Raw genomic sequence first — 9,748 nt, 5'->3', positions numbered from 1 at the left:
TTGTTGCATCATTATTTGGATCATCATCATCTTCAATATGATCAAATATCTCATCTTCATTTGGATTAACATAAAGATTGTCTTCATCGTCATCAGAAGAATCCATTTCATCATCACTTTCTATTACAGGTTCAGGATTCTCTTCATCTACAATCTTTACATCTTCCGGAATTGAAGATACTGATGATAACTTGCTTAGAATGACAAATCCATCGTCATCCGTTTCTTCAAGATAGAAATCACTCAAGTTCAAATCCTCATCTATCAGTCCACTATCAGCCTCATTATGAACAACTGGAATTATAACTTGTTCAGGCTCCTTATCATCAATTTCATCATGTGTAGAAACCATTTCTGATTCCATCTGAACTTGTTGAGTTTGTAAAGCTGATGAAGACCTTACACCACCACCCTTAGTTGAAATATTTACCGTTAGATATTCTCCATCTACTCCTATCTCCCCCTCATGACTATTCTGAGGATCAGAATCGTCATGTTCATCATCACGGTGAGGACTCAACGGAGAAGAGCACGAATTAAGTGGATATCGAACACGAGCACGAAACAATGCTTGAAGCGAAGTGCGTCGAAGAACATCTAGATTGACTCTAGAAAACATACGGCTGAAATATTCTTGCTCCAAAGCATCATAGAAATGTGGTAAACGAGAAGGTGATGGTGGAAAAGTAACAATAGGAACACCAGAAGCAGCAACTGTTGAAGGTGATGTCGGTGGAAGTGTTTGAGTTGCCGTGAGGGCAGGTAAGGATGATTGTGCGGTGTTATTCTTATATGTAGGGCTGTACGTACTACTAGTTAGATTCGTGTTATCCCCTTCTGATGGAGGTTGGGTAACAACCGGAGTTGTCACCGGCGAAGTTTCTTTCGAAGCATCCGCCTCCATGACTTTGGTCTCATGGGACTCTGACAAAGTAGTAGAACTACCCGTCTGTTTAGTTCTCGCAGAGATATTGTTATCCCCGACTCCTAAAATCATTGATATGCCATGAGGTGGCACATCTCTTTCAGTTAAAGACTCTTCCTCCAGACCCTGAGATTCAGAATCCGGAAGAGAAGTGGTTTGAACCAATGGATCACTTTCATGAACCAAGGGAAAAGTCTGCTGGAAGTCTGATAAATTTCCCGAAGGATTGTCATGTTGACTCGTTTCCATGGGACACGGCAGATCTTCCTCATCAAGATAAGTCGGACCTCGAGACCCTGTTGTACGTTGAGGTACAGGAGGATTTCCAGCCGATACGCAGGGTGCCTTTTCAAGATTTTTCGGCTCCCATTCGGCCGTTCTAGACTTCAATGATTGAGTTTCCTCAATCGATTGAGTCAACGCAGACTTTACTGCAGAGGAAGACTTTACTTCCTTAGATGCCGAAGCACCTTGCTTTGTAGGATTTATTATTAAGTCCTGTTTAGATTGGATGGGCTTAGTTGTTGTTTTACCATCTGTGCGTTTAGATCTCTTGCCTACCGAAGCTTGCGCTTCATTTAGCGTAGGGCTTACTGTTATTCTTGAATGTGATACGAAGATGGGTGAGGGTGACCTAATTGGTTCTAGGTCTTGGTCCGTATCACCACTGGTTGGAGTAACTGTTTGGTGGACGATGGGTGTCGAAGTCCTAGATCTAGTTACTTGTTGGGTTGGTGGAGTCTGAATCATCTCATCAGGCATGTATCGAGTTCTCTTGGGAGAATGTTCAGGAGATGATTCAGATGCTGTTGCAGAAGTGTCACTGCTTACTTCGGGTGTTGTGGAAAGGGTTGGTTCAATCCTAGTTGGACTAGGTTCCCTGATCCTCACGGGTTGAGCTTGGTGTGCTACCCTAGATCGTTTGAGGTTTACCCTAAGTGGAGGATTAGCTGGCCCGGGTGGTTGAACTACAGGTTCCTCTACAACCTCTGGGGCTGGAACCACGGCAGGTTCAACTTGTTCTTGTTGTACCGGGTTCGGAAGAGGTATTCCTACAGCCTGAAAATAAGAACGCATACGAGCGTCTTGGGGTTCAGCTAGCCTCACTAGACAATTTGGAATTGGCGCAGTGAATTGATTATCAGACACCATAGGGGTGTTCATCTTCAGCTCTCCAAACCTTTTCATCTGTAATCCATGTGTACCTGGTACAAAGATATTTGCATTTCTGCAAGCATTGATAGCATCATGGATAAAGATACAGAAAAACCTTTCGCAAGGGATGTATGAACCCCTTGGCTTTTCAACCTGTGCCTGAACCAAATCCCATATAAGTTCTGCATAATCAGGATTCTCTACTCTTGTGAATGAGTAGAAAAGTTTGAGCATCGGCACAGTTAAGCTATCAGATCCACTTCTTGTCATCAACAAGCATCTGTTGATGATTGAGAAGATCACATACCACCTTGAATGCAGATATTTCTTCTGAAACTTAGCTGGTGGAACATTGGTAGCTCCAACATAACCAAGATCAAAGACAGAAGTCATCATTTGCTGAGTAGCAGGAAAAGCAGGAGCATTCTGTACAAGAGGAAGTCTGAATATCCTCCTAAAGTCAGCTTTTGTGAAACTCCTGAATCCTTGTACTCCCCTCAGCCTAAATTCAAATCTGCATGGTTCGCCCTGTGGATTAGTAGCATTTGGTTGTGTGGCCTCCACAAATCTGATTGATCTGTTAAGAATATCCAAGTCTGTTTCTGGCACACTAACTGTGGAGCTCAGAGCAGGCCATAAAGTATGCCTCTCTAGAATTGCAGTCCAATATTTGCAGGGAATATTGGTTTCAGAGTTGATAAAGTGATTGTTCGCCATTTAGCTGTAAAGATAAGAAATAGAAGACCACAAGATATTTAACAAAAAGCATATATCTCTATTCTTATTTTCCTTTGAAATCCTTTTTATATTTTTTTTTTAAATTTTAAGAGTTTTATGATTTTTCAAAAATATAAGACTTTTATTCTCAAATATGAACAAATAATTGATAACCATGACATTCATATGATATTCATCTTAGTACAAAATCATCATGCAAAGTCAATTATATAACACTTAGTCAATTTCAGCACAATTCAAGCAGATTCGGTAGTTATGAAAACTTTAGATTCTGTAACCAAATAAGCTTGAGTTTTCATATCAGAAAAATATAGAATAAACATGTTAAGTGTTTGAAGATATAAATTAGAAACTTTCAAGGTACCAAGTTTCAGACTCGGTATCAAGAAGGAAAACCAGATTCGGTATCTTCAACAATTAACAAAAAGTCACTCAAACATGCATATTCTATCATATATCATGTAATTTCACAACCATGATCAATCAACCATTCAATTATAAGCATATTAACATGTTAATTGTATGAACAAATTCGGTATCAGGATAAGAACACATTCGGTAGATACAGAATCCATCAAATAAGCAATTAAACATGTAATCAGGCTCGGTCAACTGATAGATCAGTCAATTTAACTCAGATTAGACAAGATTTCATGTTGATTTTCAAAATCAATTGAGTTTAATCAAAGATTAATTGAACTTGACTCAGACTCGGTATAATCAACAAGATTTCAAAAATTAAAGGTCATAATCCAGTTATTTTGAACTTTTATGGTTGATAAAAACATAATTATCTCAGATCTACAATTATATATCTTAAACATTGATTAAAATGAACAATTACCAAGAATTTGAACAAACAGAATGATGGACTCGGTAGAATTAGGCAGATTCGGTATAATCAACAGACTCGGTAGGTAATTAATAACAGTAAGAGTAATGTTTGACTTTGACTCTCCTTTTATAGATACCGAAGGTAAAATACCGAATGGGCTTTACAGAATGGGCCTAATATACCGAATTCAGTCCAATTTTTCAAAACATTAACAATTTAACTCCAAATCTTGACAAATTGATTTTTCCTCTTGAAATCCATTTTAATCTTTTCATGAAAAACAATTCTGAGACAATTTTTTTGAAAACTTTGAACTTACCGAATCTGTGCAGTTGGTTGTCAGACTCGGTAAAATGCTAAAAATAGCATTTGTTCAGTAAAATTTAAATATTTTTGTATTTTATCCTTTCCAATTTTTATGAATTTTTCAAAATAAGATTTGTACTCAAAAGAGCTTTGAATTTTATACAAAGTACAAATCTTCAGTGATACCAATTGTTAACAGGGTTGCATACTGAGATGTATACAAGCCATAGTGAATTATTTCAGATAAAAATAAAGAAATTTTTAATTCACTTTTTGAAAAAACAATATTTTTGAATAATTTTCTCATTTTCTCCCTTTTTCTCCCCCTCAAAATGTGATATACAAGAAAGTAAATCAGCATTTTGATTATGTTCCTGATAAGGCTAAAAACGTATTTTATAAAAATGCCTAATTTAAGTTTTTGTCTGCACGTCCTAATTCATAAGTGTGGGAATATTGATAATGGGTTTTTTTTTTTAAACTAGTACAACAAAAGAGGGACAAAGCGTGTCATTTTTCTTTTCTTTTTTACAAATATAAATTAAAAATATAGTGTTTCGCCGAGTCCCCGGCAGCGGCGCCAAAAATACTTGATGTCGTAGGGGGTGTATACAAAATAGTATTATTTTTAGTGCGAAATACTATTAAATATGCTACAATTTTACACAAGTTATTTATTTATTTATCGAGTGGATATACTTAAACCTTGCTACAACACTTATAGGCAGTGTACCTAATCGTATTATAGTATAGTTTTTAGTAAGTCCGGTTCGTTCCACAGGGAGCTCGTGAAGTATAACACTATATTTTTTTACACACAATAATTGTAAAAATACAAATATATATATATAAGTAATATTATTATTATAAAGGGGGGTTTTTACCGTTTAATGACCGGTTTGTCGATTTTAAAACTTTAGTCGCAGTTAAAACCAAATGTAAAATATTAAAAATAAATACAAGACTTAAATTAAAGCATAAAGTAAATAACGATAATGAAATTGCGAATAATAAAAGTGCGATAAAATAAACTTTTGATAATTAAAAAGTACGATAATTAAAAGTGCAATTAAATACAATAACAATAAAAATGCGATAATTAGAAGTGCAATTAAATATAAAATAAAGGAAATTAAATATGAAATAAAAGAATTATGCTTATTTAAACTTCCGTAATCATGATGTTTGACGTGTTGATTTTAGTTTTATGCCCATGGGTTAATTGTCCTTTGTCCTGGATTATTTAATATGTCCGTCTGGTTTTTGTCCATAACAGTCCATCAGTCATAAATATAAAGTGCGAGTGTCCTCGTCAAATTATCCTTATACCCGAAGTTAAATATTCCAACTAATTGGGGACTTAAACTGTAACAAGATTTTAATACTTTGTTTAATATTTACACCAGGATGTCGACTGAGTGTAACCCAAGGTTTTAATATTTTGTTATCAATTATACCAAGTGTCCTTGTACATAATTTCACCCCTGTTTTAATTATTCTAGTGGCTATTAATCCATTCCCGTGTCCGGTTAAATGAACGATTATTCGTACATATAAATACCCCGCCCATCGTGTCCGATTGAGTGTATATGGTAATTTATAGGGACGCCCAATTGTAAATCTTTATATTAACATTAACAAACTATCATTTAGTTAAACAAATATAAAGCCCATTAATATCCCATAGTCTAATTTCCACAAGTGTCGTTCTTTTGTCCAAACCCCAATTATAGTACAAAGCCCAATTACCCAATTTTAGTAATTAGCCCAACATCATGATTACTTCGTTTTAAATAAGCATAATAATAACTTAGCTACGAGACATTAATGTAAAAAGGTTGAACATAACTTACAATGATTAAAAATAGCGTAGCGTTACACGGACAGAATAAGGGTATGTTAGCGAATATTGTAAGGGATACATAAAATGATCGAATGCAATGCCTTTTATAGGCGAATTATGAATTGAAATTTTCATTTATGACCCCTGAACTATGCTCAATTAACAACTTTTTATTATTTAATATTATTCTTATTATGAATTATTTAAATATTATATTTTATTCTTGTGCATAGTTGACTCGTAATTTTTACACCGTTGCGTCGAGCGTTGAGAGTTGACTCATGTCCCGGTTCCGGATTTTCGAACGTCCTTTCGTACAATTTTATATCGTGTACTTTGCGTTTTGTAACTTGTACTCTTGTCATTTTTAGACGTTCTTCATCAATAATTTGAACCTTTTTAATTGTATCTTGTACTTTTTAGCTTTTTGGACCTTTTTGTCTTCAAATCGTCGTTTTCGCCTTTTGTCTTCGCACTTATTTAAAATAAATGAATATTACTTGAAAATGGAACAATTGCAACTAAAATCTTGTCTTTCTTGGGGGATAATGCTATGAAATATATGTTCCTTTTTAGCCTTATCAGTTCCCAAGAAAATGAATTATCTCCCCCTTGAAATAGGATATTAATGAGTTACCTCCCCCTTGCGTAACCATTGAACAAATGTATCTAGGAAGTTATCATTAATCTAAAGGCAGTCCCTTAAAGAAAAATTATCTAAAGCACTGAAACTTAGTTGCTCCCCCTAGAAAGTATCTACTCCCCCTAAACACAAGATCCCAAAAATAAGTCCCAACAGATCTAAGGAATATCAAGCACTATACTCTACCATGCCAATCTCTTTGATCAAGAATTTTAGCCTAAGTTCATCTAAAGGTTTAGTGAACATGTCAGCTAATTGCACTTTAGTAGGCACAAAGTATAATTCTACATCCCCTTTCTCTACATGGTCCTTAATGAAATGATAACGAATATTTATGTGTTTAGTTTTAGAATGCTGAACCGGGTTGCTTGTTATTGCAATAGCACTTTGTGAATCGCAATAAATCGGGGTCTGAGAAATCTTAAAGCCATAGTCTAAGAGTTGAGTTTGCATCCACAAAACTTGTGAACAACAGTGAGCTGCAGCAATGTACTCAGACTCAGCTGTTGATAAAGACACACAGTTCTGCTTTTTGGATGACCAACCAACTAGCCTATTCCCCAACATCTGAATTGATCCAAATGTGCTTTTTCTATCAACATGGCAACCACCATGATCCGCATCAGTATAAGCAGTGAGATTGAAATCGGATCCATGAGGATACCAGATCCCAAGGTTAGGTGTACCTTTAAGGTATTGAAAAATCCTAACAACCGCTTTGGAGTGAGATTTCTTTGGGTTGGACTGAAAGCAAGCACAGACAGTTACGGCAAGTGTAATGTCTGGTAGACTTGCAGTCAGATACATTAAAGAACCAACCATGCTTCGATAAAGCGTAATATCAAAGGGTTCCCCATTAGTATCAGCATCCAGTAAAGTTCTCATTGGGGTTGACATTGGTTTTAAAGCAGTCATTTTAAAACGTTTTACATATCATTGATATACTTAGTTTGACTGATAAAAATCCCATTTGGTAATTGTTTTACTTGTAACCCCAAGAAGAAAGTTAATTGGTCAAGCATGCTCATTTCGAATTTGTTGGCCATAAGGTCACCAAATTCTTTGCATAAGGCCAGGGACGCGGAACCAAAAATGATATCATCAACGTAAATTTGAACCAAGAGAATGTGACCGTGGTTTTTACGGATGAATAGCGTTGTATCAATTGTTCCACGAGAGAAGCCGTTGTCCAGCAAATACTTTGTTAAGGTCTCGTACCATGCACGCGGTGCTTGCTTCAGACCATATAAAGCTTTCTCCAAGTAGTAGACGTGGTTTGGATGAATGGGATCGACAAAGCCCTCTGGTTGATCAACATAGACTTCCTCTTGAAGATAACCATTCAGAAAAGTAGTTTTGACATCCATTTGAAACACCGTGAACTTCATATGAGAAGCAAATGCGAGGAAAAGACGAATTGCCTCAATCCTAGCAACCGGAGCAAACGTTTCATCATAATCAATGCCTTCTTGTTGTCGATATCATTTGGCCACAAGACGTGCCTTATTTTGAACCACAATTCCATCAGAATCTTTCTTGTTCTTGAAAATCCACTTTACCCCTATTGGTCGTTGACCCGTTGGTCTTGGAACTAATCGCCATACTTTCAATCGTTCAAATTGATTGATCTCGTCTTGTATTGCAACTACCCAGTATGGATCTAGTAAAGCTTGAGCAACCGTTGTTGGTTCAATCTTACTAAGAAAGGCTGTGAATAGACACATATTCTGAGTAGCCCTTCGAGTTGACACTGGAGCAGATGCGTCACCAATAATAAGATCTATTGGATGACTTTTAGTCCATCGGGTGTGTGGAAGAGGTTGTACATCAGTGGTATCCATTGAAACATCAACCGTTGTTAATGTTGAGCCTTGATCCGCTTGATCTGATGTAACATTATCTAATGGATTCAATAGAGTATCTGGAGAAACAGCTGGAGTTGTATCAACTGATGAATCTTGAATTGGGTCAAGATTATCAGTAACAGGAGGTTGGAGGGAGGATGAAGAAGCAACAGGTGAATCAGTTGGTGTTGAATCTTCATCAAAAAGACTTTGAAGAGTCTCCACAGTAGTTGACTGTGATGGTGTAACCGGTACGGCTTGAACATTTGAATCCCGTTGAGGAGTATAAAGACTATCAAACAAGATATCCAGTTCCTCTGAAGTAACCGTAGGAACACCCTTCTTCGAGAAAATTGAGTTTTACGTGGAAGAAGTAGTAGCCATGTTAGGATCGGGTGTTGAACTGAGTTGTTCAAAAGCCATTCCCGAAAATCATCGAACTTGACGTTGATGCTCTCTTTAATCATCTTTGTCCGCTTATGATAAACACGATAAGCAACTTTGTTCAAGGAATAACCAAGAAATATGGCCTGATCGCCATGAGGATCAAACTTTCCGAGGCTGTCAAAGTCGTTAAGCACATAGCATATACAACCAAAAACACAGAAATATTTGACATTCGGGCGTCTACCATATAATAACTCATATGGAGTTTTATCAAAACGTTTGTTTACAATACAACGATTTTGGGTATAGCATGCAGTTGAAATGGCCTCCCCCCACATTTTTGGAGGTAATTTCAAGTAGGCAAGCATCGTTCGTGCTGCTTCGTACAACGTACGATTACGTCGTTCGACGACTCCATTTTGTTGGGGGGTCCGAGCAGCAGAGAACTGATGTTCAATGCCTTGGTCTTTCAAATAACTATCAAGCGGGTCATTCTTAAATTCCGTCCCATTATCAGTTCTGATGCTCTTAACATGTTTGTTAAAAGAGCGTTGAATCTTTTTAATGAATTCAATGATAATGGCGGTGGTTTCTGACTTAGTTCGCAAAAGAAAAATCCATGTAAACCGGGTATAGTCATCAACAATGACAAGCACATGTTTCTTGCCACCGAGGCTAGAAATACGCATGGGCCCACATAAGTCCATATGCAATAATTGCAAAGACGATGAAGTACTGGGGTTTTGCTTAAGCGGATGATTAGTCCGTTTCAGCTTACCCATCGCACATGATGGACACACATGATGCTTATCATATTGAAAGGTTGGAATACCATCAACTAAATCTTTAGAGACTAGTCGATTGATACCCTTGTAATTCAGGTGTGACATCCGATGATGCCATAACCATGAATTTTCTTTGGTAGAACGAGTGGCCAAACACATAGTTGCATGTGATGGTGCATCATTGAGGTCAATAGTATATAGTGAAGCACAACATTTACCAACAAGAAGATCATTCCCTTCGGTGGATTGCACCGAGCATTGTCGACGTTCAAACAGAACTTGGAGAT

Source organism: Rutidosis leptorrhynchoides, chromosome 7 (assembly GCF_046630445.1).
Source record: "Rutidosis leptorrhynchoides isolate AG116_Rl617_1_P2 chromosome 7, CSIRO_AGI_Rlap_v1, whole genome shotgun sequence".
NCBI lineage: Eukaryota > Viridiplantae > Streptophyta > Magnoliopsida > Asterales > Asteraceae > Rutidosis > Rutidosis leptorrhynchoides.
Note: the sequence above shows the minus strand (reverse complement) of the source record.